Genomic DNA, 18,927 nt, shown 5'->3' with positions numbered 1-18,927 from the left:
TGCTCATCGCTGCCATAACACATACTTTCTTTTGGAGAAGCTTGAGCGAGAAGGCGCCAACCTCAATTGGGGGTGCATTGTACATATGGTAAGTATGGCAAGCCTTAACCTTATGATTTTTATACTTGCTTTGCCTTGTCATGTTAGATCATTGTTTTGGTATACCAAAAAAAGCGTGTATGGTTTTTGCAGGGACCAATGCCTGATCCTGAGTGAGGGCTCCGCATAGAGTGGCCTTGCCCATGTCTTTCCCCTTGTACATACACATTTTGGTCAGCTCACATATTTGTTTGAGCTTGTATAGATTGTATGCAAATTTTGGCTTATCTCGTCTCAGAGCTTAATGTGTAAATTTCAATTTTGGCTTATCTCGTCAAAGCTTGATATGTAAATTTCACATCTTGCAATATAATTTAGCCATTGTTTCCACTTATGAATTGTGTACCTACTTTGTAATGTCGAAACGTTATGGCACTCTCTCTAACTTTTTCAACAAATTTGCTTCGTTCTTTACATCAGAGTACAGTTGTCTTTCGTACTCTGTAAATTTGGCATAATGGTGTATCCAGCTATAAGACTGCAGCTGGATGCACCATTATGCCAAAAAAAAAATTAATGCCTGCACGCATCGAAATAAGCGTCGAAAGTTTCCTGTATTCGCCCAAAAAAAGCATCAAAATGACAGTCGAAATAAGTGACGAACTACCAGTCAAAATTGCAGTAGAAATAACCGTCGAAAAAATATCAATCAAGATAGTCGTCGAAAACACCATCGAAAAATGCGTGGTAAAATTATTTTTTTTTCGACTCTTGTTTCGATGCTTATTTTGGTGGTTATTTCAACGTTTCTATTTCGATGCTTTTTTCGCACGGATATTTTGACATTTAGGGGATTTTAAGCTTAGTTCTAAAGCGTCAAAAAAAGCGCCGATAATGGCCCCGCCTCTTGTAGTGTAGGAGGAAAATTGTCTTGACCTCGTTTTTAGCAACTTTCCTAGAAAGGGATTTAAGTGAAGAAGAAATAGAAGGTGCAATAGACTCACTAAAAAATGGTAAGAGCCTAGGCCTGGATGGTCTTCCAAATGAATTCTACAAATGCTTTAAAAAGTTTTTGGTCCCATATCTATCCTTAGTGTGAAGGGAATCCCTATCCTTTGGAGCCCTGCCTAGACAAGTAAATGAGGGAGTAATAAAGCTCATCCATAAGAGAGGTAAGAAACAACTCATTAGCATCTCGAGACCTATTACTATGCTTTCATCTGCTTATACAATCTATGCCAAAGCCCTTTTCCTTCGGTTGTCAAACAACCTCGATCAGTGGATCTGAAATGAATAGAAAGGATTTGTCAAGGGAAGACATATTCTGGATGCCTGGTGGGAGGGAGTCCAACATGCTTAAAATTCTAATCAGGACTTCATTTTTTTCAAGATTGATTTTTATAAAGCTTATGAGAGGCTAGAATGGGACTTTATGTTGTAGTCTCTGCAGGATATGGGCATAGGTCCTAGGTTCATTAAGTCAGTTCATACCTTGTTTGGAAATGCATCTGCAAGAGCCATAGTAAATGGTGAACTTTCCCCTTCTTTTTCCCTACGAAGATCTATGAGGCATGGATGCTTGCCCTCTTGGCCGCCCTTCTCTTTGCCATTCAACCGTTGATACCTTGGGATGGCTTGTGGATAAGGAAGTGTAGGTTCAGAGAATTAAAGGGATCAATATCCCAGGTGATCAAACACAATTATTCCTACAACAATTTCCAAATGATACCAACAGCCTCATGCTAATGACCCTCTTTCAATAGAGGTTTTTTGGGAATGCCTTCAAACTTTTTGTATGGTTTCTGGCTTTGTATCATGAACCGCTCCAAAACTAGGATTAAAACTCTTCTCTAAGACCCTTCATAATGGCTCGTTGATCAAGGTTATCAAACTATCCTGTATGGTCGGATTTTCAGAGTGCTTGGTATTCCAATGGGATTTGGTGTTAGCATGCATGAGAGATGGTTATGGATCATGGAAAACGTCAAAATAAAGTTTTACAACGAGCCATGAAAAAGGATAACAAAATCATGCAAATGACAACTTAACTCCATTTTTGGGAAAAAAACCCAAGAATGTACCTTTTTTTCAAATTTATGGAGACAAAAGAAACACTTTCATGTTAAACATTAAAAAAAACACTACTTTTGTGAAAAAGTATTCATGAAACATTACTTACATTTTACTCTAAACCCAGAAGCATCCAATTCAAAAAAGAATTGTAAAGGAGAAGAAACTCTTCTAATCAACTAGGAGAGACATTGGACCTTTTGCTTAAAAATATCAATTATTTTCCAGCGCAAGTGTCCAATCATTTTTTAACTCAAATCCATACACAAGACTTTTTATATCATGCAAATAAAGCATGTCCACACGTCAACAAATTTCACTTTTCTTTCCATTTTTACTTTGTTTAAGCATCTCTAGATCATACTTTCCCTTGAGCACAGATCATAGATTTCTACACTGCGTGTTGTACAAAGCATGTTATCAACAAACTCATAGGTGCTAAAATTGACATTACTTTCAGACCCAATATAATTCGATGAAGCTCTCTTACATGGGGCTAGTGCATTGTCTAAGAAAATAATTTTCGTTGTATACAAGGTTGATCCAATGGTTGAATTTAAACATATTTTGATATTAAGATAGGTAGGTATATGGAATCCATGGCCCATAGCAGAGGTTTATTGAAAGCAAAGATGTCTCTAGATTTAGATAGAAATCCAATGATCCAAACGATCAAATTTTAGATGGTAGTGAGTACTATAATTTATCAATTTACTTTATTTTGATCTAATAGTTCGATTTAGAGTTATAGTCTTCGTAAAAAAATAGTTTTCAGTTTATAACAGTTAGATTTTCAGCCATGAAAATGACAACAGTTGTCATTTTGAAAAATTGATGGAAATTTGGATTCCAAAATCCACTTTATTGACAAAGCGGATTCTGGAATCCAAAATTCCGTTGAGACTAACATTTCTATTATGACATCAAAATTTCCATCCAAAAAAAGAGAAATTTTGGTCCATAATGAAAAAAAATTTACTTTTATTGGGAAAAAAAATTAGTTCGTCGACGAAAAAAAAATCCATCAACAGAAAAAATTTCCATTGATGAAAATTTGGATTTCAAAATCCACTTGGATATACTGGAATCTAAATTTTTGTCGACGAATTAAAATTTCCATCAACGGAATTTTGAATTCGTTGATGGAAATTTTAATCCGTTGATAGAAATTTTTCCATCAACGAGAAATTTTTCAAAATGTTTTTCGTGGGACGAACTAAATTTTTCTTCCAATGGAAATTTCATTCATTATCGACGAAAAATTCTCTTTTTGCTAGACAAAAAATTCACTGTCACAATAGAAACATCAGTGTGTCCAAAATTTTGAATTCCAGAATCCACTTCTTTGTCAACAAAGTGGATTCTAGAATGCAAATTTTCATCAATTTTTCAAAACGATAGCTATTGTCATTTTCATGGCTCAAAATCTAATTGCTATAAACTAAAAATTATGTTTTTGCAAAGACTATAACTCTAAATGGAATTGTTAGATCAAAATAAAGTAAACTGATAAATTGTAGTACTCACTACCATCTAAAATTTGACCATTTAGATCGATGGTTCTCTATCATAATCTATAAGAGAAATCATTTCTTTCAATAAGCCTCTTCTATGGCCATGGACTCCATAACATCAAATATATGCTCTAATTCAATGATATAGATGAAGTGCAATGATCTCTTGTACACATTGAATATTACCTTGCCCATATGGATCCCAACATGCCATGACTATGGAGCAAAACTATTGAGGACACAAGATTGGAAGACATTGTTGCAGAGGCAAGTGGAACAATTAAAAGGATAGGAGAGGCACAAAGAGAAAAGATATTCACTCAAAACTTTTACAATGGTCAAAAGATGGATAAGTGGATTAAGATATATGAAGAGATACATAGAATTTGCACCTCGGCAAGGGAAGAATTTTGGCACAGAAATAGCTATCGCCCTTTCCCAAAGGACCTTTGTGAGCTACCCAAAAATTGCACAATGGAGTGGCTACATGATGCTCTCGACGATCATGCCGAGAACAATGGGGAGATTGTGACCAACAAGGAGTGGGAGTATGTGATCACCGTGTAAGTAAAGAGTACAATTAATTGTGCGTCAATGCAAATATCATATATATGCTAGTCCAAATCTTAATTTTATAACTTGTGCTTCATGTAGTACAAGAAGTAAGTCTATGGAAGACACTTCTACATGGAGCGTGTGGACATGAAAAGAAACACCTTTGATTGTGGGGTCATAAACGGGCCAGTAAAAGTGATAATAATTTGGTCATAATGGAAATACAATATTGTGGGACCATACAAGATATATTTGAGGAACTTTATAGAGCGGATTACCTTTGTACATGACGTAAAATGGTTTAGGATAGTTTATCGAGGGGCTAATGCAACTGTAAGAAAGGATGAAAGTGATTACTTTGCCATCAACTCTACAAGGCTATGGACGGGATCAAAGTGATACGTATGCTTTCCCATGGTGATGTAAGTAGGTAACATTAATTTCCAATATTTGATATGTAAAATATTATAGCCTTGAGCTAATGTACATGTACTTGATCACTTCATTAATTAGGTCTATATAAATTTGTAGAACTTGACTTGATATATGCAATTTGAATTTACTAGGTCATTTTCCAACTTGGTGGTTTGTCATACTTGTGGCACCCATGAGTCTGGGCATATATTAAGCAAGAGACCTTGATAACATGGAAGCTATGCTAATTAACAATATTCAACCGAATCACCTTGGGCATAATCATGGTGTTCGTATGATTAATGGTCATGATAATCATAAAACACCCCAAATGGATGAAGATGATATAAATGAGGCGAATTAAAGCCTCAATGGAGAAGACCAAGAATTTAATGAAGAACTTGTGACTAGAAGAACCACATGTAGGGATGGATCAATGGTTTTGCTAGGCATTGACATTTATCCACCAAGCATGCTTATAACTAAACATGCAAAATATCCCTTGACAAAGAGCTAGAGCTAGATGCCATAGGTGTTAGGGATTTTCTAGATGATGCCGAAGAGGCAAAATCTTGATTGTTATTTGTTTTTATTGTAATTTCTTTTAATAGATTTAATCTAGCATCACTATGTACATAATTGGTTTGCTACTAGTGAAATTGTTTTCCCAAGGTTTATAATGACTTTACCATGATTTACGGATGGTCATGTCTCTTTTCCTAAATTTATTCAATATAAGCTTATTAACGCACATTGTAAGGACCATATGCAACCAAGTGTAGCTCTCTATAAAAGGCATCACAAAAATCCAGTGTTGTTATTTGCATTGCAAAAACCCTCGCAATATAGACACTTTGGAAAAAGCCTTGTAAATTGCAGAGGCCCGACAGTTTCCCTCGCAAAGTCACCCTCGCTATAGAGTTGATGTGTTGTAGTGTGTTCATCAAATGAGGCCTCGCCTTAGAATTGGCCATAAATGCGGGGTCATAACTGTCATAATTCTTCAACGTCAAATCCTTTGGGAGCTCTGCTACTCCGACTATAACAATCTAGACCTCTAAATCTTTAATCCCCTTGGTGAATCCCTTTACATGCTCTCCTTTAAGAAGCCTCTTTGTCAACAAGATGGTCGTCTAGGCTTTGGATCCCAATCAAGCCATTTTCGCTCTCGTACTAATGCCCAAGTATTGTGCAAGCATAGTGCATGCTTTAGTAGTATGTTGACCTAAAGCGAGAAAATAAATGCTTACACTATTCACAAAACTGCAAAGGGCATCAACAATATACTATCCATTGCATGGTTATGCATCAAATTCTTAAAAGAAAGAAAAAGCCCACCTCTATCAATGAAGATGAACTTTGGCTCTGCCCTCTCTGAGCCAGTTTTGTACATCACCACTTCCATGCATGAGTGTGTACAAATGGAGTATAAACATGTGTATATGGCATGTATGAAACAATGAATGTATTATATGTGTTCAAAACAGACATGCATGTACCACATATATGTATAAAATATCGCATGTATGTTGTTTATGTCAAATGCATAAACAACATGTATGTATGTATATTATGTCACGTATTATATCATGTCACATATATGTGTAAAATGTGGCATATATGTTGTTTATATGTCACATGGTATGTATATTATGTTCAACCTTAAGTAAGGGCTTCAAATTTTGAGGGTTGTTAGTGGTGGGCTTCAACCGACGACCGCACCAGGAGGCAGCCGCCTGAGGGTTATAAAAAGGGAGCTAGGGCCTGCAAGAGAAGCAACACTGGTTATTCATTCATCATTCAAGCGGCCTTCGTCAAGTACCTCCTTCAGAATCTAATAATCGCATTCGACATGGCAGCGTTCTACATGGGGCGGCTCACGATGGTCGTTTACAGCGCAGGTAAAGCTTCTCTATGCGTTAAGCAGTCGATCTCTGTGTGTGTGTGTGTGTGTTAAGTGCCTGCGCGTGCGTTACAAACGCTAATAGTTGTTGTGGGTACTGCTGCAGTGGCGGCGCTGCTGGTGGTTAGCGTGATGGGCGATCGCAAGTGCAGCGTGCAGGACATCGAGCTCACCAACGTCTACGTGGCCACGTCGCTGTGTGAGTTCGGCGTGATAAACCATTGCCCCTGCGAGGCCTTCGACATCGTGGCCAACTGCGAGGACCGGCGCTGGCAGCAGAATATGATCAGCCACTTCGCCATGGAGGTGGACGTCCCCAAACTCGGCCTGTGCACGCTCTTTCCCGACGGGTTCGTCTCTCCGGCCACCAGCGGCATCCGCTACGGGCGCACCTACCCCTGTGCCGGCCCTCTTCCTCTCGCTCTCACTAGCGCCTCCTTTGCCGATGCTTGTTCCTAAATGCTTCCGTGGCTACTGCCTGTTACTGGCCGCACTTCTTAGGTCATGATTTTGCATTCTTGCTTGAAAAAGGAAAGTTGTAAAGAAGGGGTTCGATTTAGAGACTTTTATTTCCCTTAAAAGTAATTAACAACTTGTTCTTGTTTCTTAAATCTTTGATGTTGTTTCTTAGTTGTTTGAATGATGTAGTTTTGTAATCATCAACATGGAAGTGTATCGTGCCTTGTCTTGTGGTATAACATGTCACCTTTAGCTATGCTCTCTTGCTGAGTGATACATACTTGAATTTTGAAGGTCTTCCTTCTATCGTTGATGTGCTCTTATGTTATCATGTAACAAAACAAGTTTGTCCCTTGCATTACTTTTGTACCATAACTTTAACTTTATGGGTGCTTGTCTCTTGTCTTTCCACCCTCTTTTTTTAATTATACTGCTCAATTTGCATGGTTACCTCATTTTAATCCACCACTACAACAACCACTTATATTAGCATCAGTGCGAGTTGTCCCATAGAAGGGTAGTAAAGGCTTTTATTTGTGAACATATTCCGTTTTCTTTAATTGTATATTCATGAACATTGTTGCATCTTTGTCCACCAATCTCTACTAGAAAGCATTCTCTCCTCAAAAAGAACTTGCCTAAGTAATATATTGAATCCTTAGATAGCACTTGCATGAGTACTCGATTGTTCTTGGGGAATTGGGCTTCTCCTGCTAGACAAACTTCAACTTGAGAACTCGTAAAAATTGATATGTAAGGAGCTTATAAAATAAGGTAGTAGGTTAGGTATTGTATTTGGGTATGCCAATGTGTTTTGCCTTAAAACATACCCAAATTCTATTCTATATTCTAACACAAAAGTTTCCAAATCTTACAGAAACAAAATCACTCATACTTCAGAAAAACAAGGATTTTTTCAACAAATCATATTCGTTTGCAAAATCCACAGTAATAGTAATATTCATCAATACAAAAATCTAAAAATCATAGAGAGCATCACCAACAAAAGATCTAGCCAATGGGGCCTTTCTCCGACACCCATCCACCCAACCACCACTCTGGACGTCGCGGCTATCCTGGGTATGCCTCTAGTAAATCTCGTCACTCTGGGTTCTACCAAAAGGCTCCCAGATGGCATAAATCACAATCTCTATCTAGCGTTCCCTGTCTAAGGACGACCGGCCCGAATCTCAAAATCTCTCTCTCTATCCTGCACATAAAAATCCTCCAGGCTGAGGAAGAAGCCCAAGAAAAAAAACAACCCATGAGAATTAGTAGATTATCATGCACGAAATCATCAAAGATAGAAGTTTTTTTCTAAAAACATACGTTTGAACCAAATTAAAAACACATGAAAGTGGTGTCGGATTCGTTTCGCGAATACCGGCCACCCCATGCGGAATCTCCCAATTATCAGAACTCCGACTTTATTCGTCGTGTGATGAACTAACTTTCTTTAATTCGCCTCTTTGACAAATAAAGTTATCTACTCCCTCATGCGAGGCCGTATTTGAAAATTAAGGGTCAAATTGATGTCTAGCCTCGTTTCAAGCGCTCGTTGTGGTTATATTTATTATGTAAACCCCCTTATAAGATTCCTTTATGCTAAACCACTCATTATGACCCTCTTATACATTATCTAACATGGTTAATTATAGAATAGAAATCACATACAAATGACACTCCAAAACATGCATAAAAAGTCCCAAAATTGACCCTAAATCGACATATCTAAATTACTAAATTTGTGACCAAACTTAATCTTTTATGTCATCTAAGTAATTCTTACTATTAAAAATTGAATATAGATGCTAAAAATCACCGAATCAAATGCATCTAAAAATACGTACATATGAGTACGTTACATTCCTATTTACAGAGGAAAAAAAGGTCCCAACAAGGAGAGGGCACATTCCGAAAACACAAAGAAAATAATGTTTAACTCTATCATTCAATGTAAAAGGGATTATGGACCCCCTCAAAGCATCAAAGCTAAACAATTGGCTCTTCTAAGAAAATATTCTTGTTGACTACCTATGTCTCCAAGTAGTGAAGGTCTTTGGTCCTTACCTTACGACCAACCTTGAGAAGAATTCTAAGGATTTTACCTGGTTCTACTACACTGACCATAGTCAAGGTAGTGGGGGAACTGCCCTGGGTATCCATAAGAAATGGAACAGTTACATTAAAGATACTATAGTCAACCCATCTAATAAATGGCTTACATTTAAGATGGAAACTTACTTTGAGTGGTACAGAGTCTCTGTATATGATGCTGGCCCTACAAGTTCCAGGCCGACATTATGACATTCTCTTCTTCAACTTGACTGCTCGATCATTCTAGTTGGGTATTTTAACATGGTTGAGCACTAACAAGACAGAATGTGTAGCTTGGGTCTCACTCTGAAATGGCGAGAGCGCAAAGAATGGATGTCCTGTAAGGTATTTCATGACTTGATAGACATTGCATCATTTGACCTGCTCAAATGGTAGAGCTAATTCTCACTTGAGAAAATCAAGGCTTGATAGATGTTACTTTAGTGGCTCTATTGCTAAGGAATATAGTAGTACTAAGATCAAAGCTCTTAACATGATCCACATTTTAGATCACAGGCCTATTCTCATCTCCATACTCAAAGCGGGGTCTCAGCCCAAGGTTGAATGGTTCCATACTAGCCCTTCCTTGTTTCTCCTTCCAGTGGTTCAGGAAGGAGTTCAAGATATTTTCTATGATTCCTTTCACTCATAGTTATTACCTACTCGAGCCAAGTCACAAGTGGTCATTCAGAAATAACAACTTCTCACAGTAGAAAGATAAGAGTGCACTGGATAGGCATAGGACAACAAGGAAGAATGAAACTCTCAAAGAACTTGAACAGGTGGAGAAAGAGGTTAACCAAGGTAGGCTGGAATACCAAGAGAGGTATCTAGAGTTAAGGCTATCCTAAGGAAGGAGGAAGACGTTGAATATGAGAGAGTCCAACTCTTTCTAAGAGAATGTTTAGTTGTTAAACGAGATAGATCCAATAAAGAAACTTTTAAATCTCTTAAACAAAGGTGAAAAAGATTTAGTCCCTTTACTGAGGGGCTCAAATGAAAATATGGCTTCCTCATCCATAGAAAATTTGATAATTGTCCACTCCCACCTCTCAAAATCTTTTAGCTCCCCTCCTGTTACATCTCTTGCCAAACAAGTAGCATGTGCAAAAATTGCCACATGTAGGAGGAAATTGGTCCTGACCTCGTTATTAGCAGCTTCTCTAGAAAGGGATTTAAGTGAAGAAGAAATAGAAGGTGCAATAGAATCACTAAAAAATGGTTAAAGCCTAGGCCTATATGGTCTTCCAAATGAATTCTACAAATGCTTTAAAAACATTTTGGTTCCCTATGTATCCTTAGTGTGGAGGGAATCCCTATCCTTTGGAGCCCTACGTAGACAAGTAAATGAAGGAATAATAAATCTCATCCATAAGAGAGGTAAGAAAGAGATTATTAGCCTCTCGAGACCCATTAGTGTGGAGGGAATCCCTATCCTTTGGAGCCCTACGTAGACAAGTAAATGAAGGAGTAATAAAACTCATACATAAAAGAGGTAAGAAAGAGATCATTAGCATCTCGAGACCTATTACTATGCTTTCGTTTGCTTATAAAACCTTTGCCAAAGCCCTTTTCCTTGGATTGTCAAACAACCTCAATCAGTGGATCTGAAATGAACAGAGAAGAATTTGTCAAGGGAAGATATATTCTGGATGCCATTATTGCCTTGTGGGAGGGAATCCAACATGCTCAAAATTCTAATCAGGACTTCATTTTTTTCAAGATTGATTTCTATAAAGCTTATGACAGACTAGAATGGGACTTTATGTTGTAGTCTCAGCACGATATGGGCATAGGTCCTAGGTTCATTAAGTCAGTTCATACCTTGTTTGGAAATGCATCTGCAAGAGTCACAGTAAATGGTGAACTTTCTCCTTATTTTTCCCTACGAAGATCTATCAGGCATGGATGCCCTCTTGTCCCCCTTCTCTTTGCCATTTGCAAATAGCTGATGCCTTGGGATGGCTTGTGGATAAGAAAGTGTAGGATTAGATACTTAAAGGGATCAATATCCCAGGTGATCCAACACAATTATGCCTACAACAATTTGCAAATGATACCAACATCCTCATTCATAAAATGACCCTCTTTCAATAGAGGTTTTTTGGGAATGTCTTCAAACTTTTTGTATGGTTTCTGGCTTTGTATCATGAAACTCTCCAAAATTGGGATTAAAACTCTTCTCTAAGACACTTCATGATGGCTCGTTGATCAATGTTGTCAAACTATCCCGTATGGTCGGACTTTCAGAGTGCTTGGTAATCCAATGTTGTCAAACTATCCCGTATGGTCGGACTTTCAAAGTGCTTGGTATTCCAATAGGTTATGGTGTTAGCATGCATCATGAATCATGGAAAACGTCAAAATGAAGTTTAACAACGAGCCATAAAAAAATGCAAAACATTAATAAAAAACCCTGCTTTTGTGAAAAAGAATGCATGAAACATTACCTACATTTTACTCTAAACCCAAAAGCATCCAATTCAAAAAAGATTTATAAAGGAGAAGAAAATCTTTCAATTAACTAGGAGAGTCATTGGACCTTTTGCTTCAAAATATCAATTATTTTCTAGCGCAAGTGTCTAAATTTTTTTCGACTCAAATCCACAAAAATTTCTATTTCATGCAAATTAAGCATGTCCACACGTCGACAAATTTCACTTTTCTTTCCATTTTTACTTTGTTTAAGCATCTCTAGATCATACTTTTCCTTGAGCACCGATAAGTTTTGTACTAATACACATTTCTACACTTTGTGTTGTAAAATGTACTTTTCCTTGAGCATCGATAAGTTTTGTACTAATACACATTTCTACACTATGTGTTGTACGAAGCATGTTATCAACAAACTGATAGGTGATAAAATTGACATTACTTTTAGACCCAATATAATTTTATAAAGCTCTCTCACATGATGGGGCTACTGCATTATCTAACAAAATTAATTCTTGTTATACACAAGGTTGATCCAATGGTTGAATTTAAACATATTTTGATATTAAGATAGGTAGGATATGGAATCCATCACCATAGAAGAGGTTTATTGAAAAGCAAAGATGTCCACATGTCGATAAATTTCACTTTTCTTTCCATTTTTACTTTGTTTAAGCATCTCTAGATCATACTTTCCCTTGAGCACGGATAAGTTTTGTACCAATACACATTTCTACACATGTTGTACGAAGCATGTTATCAACAAACTGATAGGTGATAAAATTAACATTACTTTTAGACCCAATATAATTTGATGAAGCTCTCTTACATGGGGCTAGTGCATTATCTAAGAAAATTAATTTTCATTGTACGCAAGATTGATCCAATGGTTGAATTTAAACATATTTTAATATTAAGATAGGTAGGTATATGGAAGTCATCGCCATAGAAGAGGTTTATTGAAAGCAAAGATGTCTCTAGATTTAGAAAGAAATCCAATGATCCAAATGGTCAAATTTTAGATGGTAGTGAGTAATATAATTTATCAGTTTACTTTACTTTGATCTAATAGTTCGATTTAGAGTTATAGTCTTTGTAAAAAAACAGTTTTCAATTTATAACAGTTAGATTTTGAGCCATGAAAATGACAACAGTTGTCATTTTGAAAAATTGATGGAAATTTGGATTCCAGAATCCACTTTGTTGACAAAGTGGATTCTGGAACCCACAATTCCATTGAGACTAACATTTCTAATATGACATCGAAATTTTCATCCTCCAAAAAAAAAAGAAAATTTGGTCCACAATGAGCGAAAATTATACTTTTATTGGACGAAAAATTTAGTCTCTCAATGGGAAAAATATCCATCAACGAAAAAAAATTCCATTCATGAAAATTTAGATTCCAAAATCCACTTGGATACTAGAATCCAAATTTCTATTGACGACTTGAAATTTCCATCAATGGAAATTTCAATTCGTCCGATAGAAATGTTAATCTGTTGATAAAAAATTTTCCATCAAAACGAACAAATTTTCAATTTTTTTTTGTTGACGAACTAATTTTTCCTTCCAATGAAAATTTCGTTCATTATGGACCCAAATTTCTCTTTTGCCAAACAAACAATTCACTCTCACAATAGAAACATTAGTGTATCCAGAATTCTGCATTCCCGAATGTACTTTGTCAACAAAGTGGATTCTAGAATCCAAATTGTCATCAATTTTCCAAAACGATAGCTATTGTCATTTTCATGGCTCAAAATCTAACTGTTATAAACTAAAAATTATGTTTTTGCAAAGACTATAACTCTAAATCGAATTATTAGATCAAAATAAAGTAAACTGATAAATTGTAGTACTCACTACCGTCTAAAATTTGACCTTGATCGTTGGTTTTCAATCATAACCTATAAGAGAAATCGATTCGTTCAATAAGCCTCTTCTATGGCCATGGACTCCATAACATCAAATATATGCTCTAATTCAATGATATAGATGAAGTGCAATGATTGGGATGAAGTGCAATAATCTCTTGTACACATTGAATATTACCTTGTCCATATGGATCCCAACATGCCATGACTATGGAGCAAAAATATTAAGGACATAAGATTGGAAGACACTGTTGCAGAGGGAAGTGGAACAATTAAAAGGATGGGAGAGGCACAAAGAGAAAAAAGGTATTCACTTATTACTTTTACAATGGGCAAGAGATGGATAAGTGGATTAAGATATATGAAGAGACACATAGAATTTGCACATCGGCAAGGGAAGAATTTTGGCAAAGAAATAGGTATTGCCCTTTCCCAGAGGACCTTTGTGAGATACTAAAGAATTGCACAATGGAACAGTGGGGAGATTGTGACCAACACGGAGTGGGAGTATGTGATCACCATGTAAGTAAAGAGTACAATTAATTGTGCGTCCATGCAAATATCATATATATGCTAGTCCAAATGTTAATTTAATAGCTTGTGCTTCATGTAGTACAAGAAGTAATTATCAAGTCTATGGTCAAGAGGAAGACACTTCTGGACATGAAAAGAAACACCTTTGATTGTGGGTCACAACGGGCCAATGAAAGTGATAATAATTTGGTCACAATGGCGATACAATATTGTGGGACCATACAAGAGATATATGTGAGGAACTTTATAGAGCGGACTACCTTTGTATTTGATGTAAAATGGTTTAGGATAGTTTATAGAGGGGCTAATGCAATTGTAAAAAAGGATGAAAGTGGTTACTTTGCCATCAACTCTACAAGGCTATGGACTGATCAAAGTGATACATATGCTTTCCCATGGCGATGTAAGCAGGGAACATTAATTTCCAATATTTCATATGTAAACTATCAGAGTCTTGAGCTAATGTACATGTACTCGATCACTTAATTAATATGCGTGCAATCAGTTAGGTCTATATAAATTTGTAGAGCTTGACTTGATATATTCAATTTGAATTTACTAGGTCATTTTCCACTTGGAATTATCCAACTTGGTGGTTTGTCATACTTGTGGCACCCATGAGTACGGGCATATTTTAAGAAAGATACCTTGATGACATGGAAGCTATGCTAATTAACAATATTTAACCAAATCACCTTGGGCATGATCATGGTGTTCCTATGATAAATGGTCATGATAATCATCAAGCACCCCAAAATGGACAAAAGTTTTCATTGAAAATTCATGGACTTTTGATGTAAATTCACTTTGGACCATTGACTTTAACTTTTGAAAGTTTATGTGAATTATCAGTTTCTGTCAAAAATTGGTGAGTTTCGGCTTGTAACCTCCTCCTTTTTTTTCCCCCACGTCTCTTGGCTGTTTCTACATGGTGGCTCCTGCAACAAAAAGGGTCCCTTCACCCCCCACCTATTTGAACATGACCTTTTAAAATATAGGTGTGTCCCTCCATGCCTTGGGCCACCCACCTTTTTCCTTTTCTTTGGCTAAGGTTCTTTTCTTTATTGTAAACTTTAAAGAACAATTATCTCTTCTCATTAGTTGGCTTCTCTTCATGGCTTTTCGTTACATGGTTGACGAGTCCTGGTCCTTCTCACATGGTTGACGAGTCCTGGTCCTTCTCACATGGTTCCCATAGGACAATATTCTTTTCTTTGAGCATTAATCTTCATGTGTATGTGCCTTTACTTTAGAATGTGTGACGAGAACGAGAAACTTTGTCCAAGACCAAGTGAGAATGTGCGAGCGACGAGAACGAGAAACTTTGTCCAAGACCAAGTGAGAGAATCATTGTAATTGTCACAACGTGAGCATGTAAGCTAATATTTAAAATATTATGCATGTATGGTGGATAAATAATGATACACATAAAGCATGCACATGAAATGCACTAAAAAAAATGCTTGGGGGTAAAAAACAACCTCCAACACTACAGGCTTTATGCAAAGAGGCTATATGCATAGACTCTCTTTATGGATGCATAAATTCTTAGTGCATAAGCTTTATTCATAAATGCTTAAAACAAAGAGGATTTGTGCATAGGCTTTGTTCATAAATGCTTAATGCAAAGAGGCTTTATATATCTCTATGCATAGTTTTATGCATAATGCTTTTTATAAATAAAGCCTTTGCATATCTTTATGCATGGAGGCTATATGAATAGGCTTTATGCATGAAGGCTTTTGCATAAAGCCTATGCGTAGCTTTATGCATAGAGGCTATATGTGTAGGCTTTATGCATGAAGGATTTTTGCATAAAGCCTATGCACAACTTAATGCATAGAGGCTATATGTGTAGGCCTTATACATATAGCCTCTATGCATAGCTTTATGAATAGAGGCTATATGTGTAGGCTTTATGCATGAAGGGTTTTTGCATAAAGCCTATGCACAGCTTAATGCATAGAGGCTATATGCTTAGGATTTATGCACATTAAAGGCTTTTTGGATAACTCCTTTGCATAGCTTTATGCATAGAGGCTATATGCATGAAGGTTTTTTGCATTAAGCCTTTTATGCATAGCTTTATCTATAGGCTTCATACATGAAGGATATATTGAAGAGCGGTTCTCTCTACCGTGTAATATAGTGCTCATAGAGTACTAGCGATCAACAAATGTATTGAGAAACATAATGTCAATCCGAGGACTCGACCCGATTAGTGCATGAAGGCTTATCCCTTGCGGGAGAGCTCACATACACAACCATTCAAACACCTTAATCAATCTCTCAATCCCTTAAACCCACTACACTAATCAAGAGAACAAGCAATGCATTGCGATCTCTTAATCCCATTCAAACATTGATTAAATCTTAGCTTTCCCTTGCGAGAAAGAAGAGATGAGAGAAGAGACAATGTACTCAAGAACTCATCAATGAACCACTAGCCAACTTGATTAGAAATGAACTACAATGCCTCATATATATAGGAAAGTTCCTCCACCCTTTCCTCCACCCAAAAATGTGTGTAAATAGGAAAAAATGGAAATGAATGCTATAAATCCCAAAAATGCCTAGAGGCTAAAGAGTGTGCCACTAGCGTGACACCATCTGGAGATGACACCTATCCAACACCTCCTCTTGAGGTCCAAATGGGAGGACCAACACCAACGCGTTGAAGAAGATAATCCAAGGTAGGTCGAGGAAGAGGCTTAGTAAACAAATCAGCAACATTATCTTTGGTAGGACAATACTCAAGCTGAATGCGACCTTCAGAAATCCAATCACGAACAACATGAGAATGAACATCAATGTGTTTGGATCGTCCTCAAATAACTGGATTTTTGGCTAAAGAAATAGCACTCTATGAATCTGAGTAGATGAGTGTCGGAGTAGATGAACATGCAAGGTGATTCAGAATTTGCTGAAGCCAAAGTGCAGAAGTGGCATCAAGATATGACTTGTACTCTGCTTCGGTCGATGAAGAAGAAGTAATTCGCTGCTTTTGACATTTCCAAGAAACAAGTCCTTTACCAAGCATAAAACAATAGCTTGACATGGAACGCCTAGTATCAATACACCCAGCCCAATCAGAATCTGAGTAACCAATAAGTGTATCTCCACCTGCATAAGAAATGCCATACTCAAGAGTTCCATGAAGATATCCAAGAACCCTCAAAACTGCCTGCCAATGAGATCGATGAGGCTGTGAAGAGAATTGGCTGAGAATACTCATAGCATAGAAGAGATCTGGCCAAGTGTTAACCAAATAAAGTAGAGAACCAATAAGTTGGCGATACTCTGTAGAATCAACATCAGGAGAATCATCATCTTTGGATAATTTGGAATTAGGATCCATGGGACAAGCGAGTGATGCACAATCATGCATGCCATATTTCTCAAGCAACCTTAAAGTATACTTCTCAAGCAACCTTAAAGTATACTTCTTTTGACAAAGAAAGATGCCAGAAGCAAATTTCCACACTTCTAAACCAAGAAAATAGTGGAGTAGTCAAAGATCAGTCATGGCAAATGATGTTGTGAGTTGAGTTTAAGCCCAGCAAAGTGGAATTTTCAGCGGGTAGAAAGGTGTAGAAAAGAGGATGAATATGTACCTCAAAACACCATGAAGAGGGCTGAAGTTGATGATGAAAACGCAGCCAAGAAATCTCTCCACAAGAAGCCTCCAAAAAAAATACCGCATGTAGGGAAAACTAGTTGGCAATGTTTTCACTGCCACAAGTAGAGTTGTAGGACTCGGATTGAAGTGCTTTAAAAACACACTTGTAGAGGATGGTAAGGGGCTGGTTTGAAGCCTCTTGTATCATTGAATGAGTGCAAGTATGATGAGTAAGGACTTCTGCAAAAAATGCAAGCAGAAATTTTGCATGCAGGCAGTCTACAAAGAATAACTCACAAACGGTGAGAAATTTGCGAAAACTTTCTTCTGCAAAGTTTTAGACCACAATGATTCCAATAGGTATCCTGGGCACAATCCTCAAAAACGCATTCATTTAGCACAAAATCAAAGAATGAAAAAACGCAATTAAAAGCGGGGTTGTTGAAGAGAACTAGAGGTAGAGAGGAAGAAGGATAAGGAGGCTCTATGTGTACCACCACCTTGCTCTGATACCATGTGAGAAAGAAGAGACGAGAGAAGAGACAATGTACTCCAGAACTCATCGATGAACCACTAGCTAACTTGATTAGAAATGAACTACAATGCCTCATATATATAGGAAAGTTCCTCCACTCTTTCCTCCACCCAAAAATGCCTAGAGGCTAAACAGTGTGCCACTAGCGTGACACCATCTAGAGATGACACCTATCCAACATCCCTAATGCAATAAAACCCATAAGCGTGCATTTACTAACCCACAAGCTTAAGCAAGCATAGAATGTAACATTCACAAACCCACAAGCTCATAGAGAGAGTCTATCTATGAATAACTCATTGCCAATGAAGTGGGCAAGAGCTTGCATCAATGGAGACTACACACACACACACTACAAGCATGCATAGACAAGAGAAAGAAAGAAGCATTGAACTAATCATAGATTAATCTACTTCAATGATACTAAAAGAGATTAAGAGAGAGCAGTGGAGCTATACTCATTGATTAATGGAGCTTGATGCTCATTAGAGTACAATAGAGAGAGTTAGAGAGTTGCCATAGCTTGAGAGCTCAAGAGTCTCACTCAATAGCTTATGAGAATGGCCAAAAACATCCTCTTTCTTTAGCTAACATCTCTTTTATAGAGATGTCACTAATCATAGGCCTCTTTAACACATGGGCGGACAACCCCATAAGTGAGCCTTGCTTAAAGTCATTTATGCATGTATCCCTCCATTGTTGTGCTTGAACCTCCTCAGGTAATCTACGTTGATTTGGTCCTCGGTCTGGTACTCTCACATCAAGAAGGTTATGGCATTGGAGTGTAATTCCCACAATTTGGTTCATTAAGCCCGTGTGCCATATCGTCGAAAGTAAGAGCGGCATAGCCAACAAATGTGTGAAGCTTCTCCTAATAC

Source organism: Cibotium barometz, chromosome 17 (genome assembly GCF_041138505.1).
Source record: "Cibotium barometz isolate CiBa-2024 chromosome 17, ASM4113850v1, whole genome shotgun sequence".
Lineage (NCBI taxonomy): Eukaryota > Viridiplantae > Streptophyta > Polypodiopsida > Cyatheales > Cibotiaceae > Cibotium > Cibotium barometz.
The sequence above is the reverse complement of the archived record's forward strand: the minus strand, read 5'-3'. Positions refer to the sequence as shown.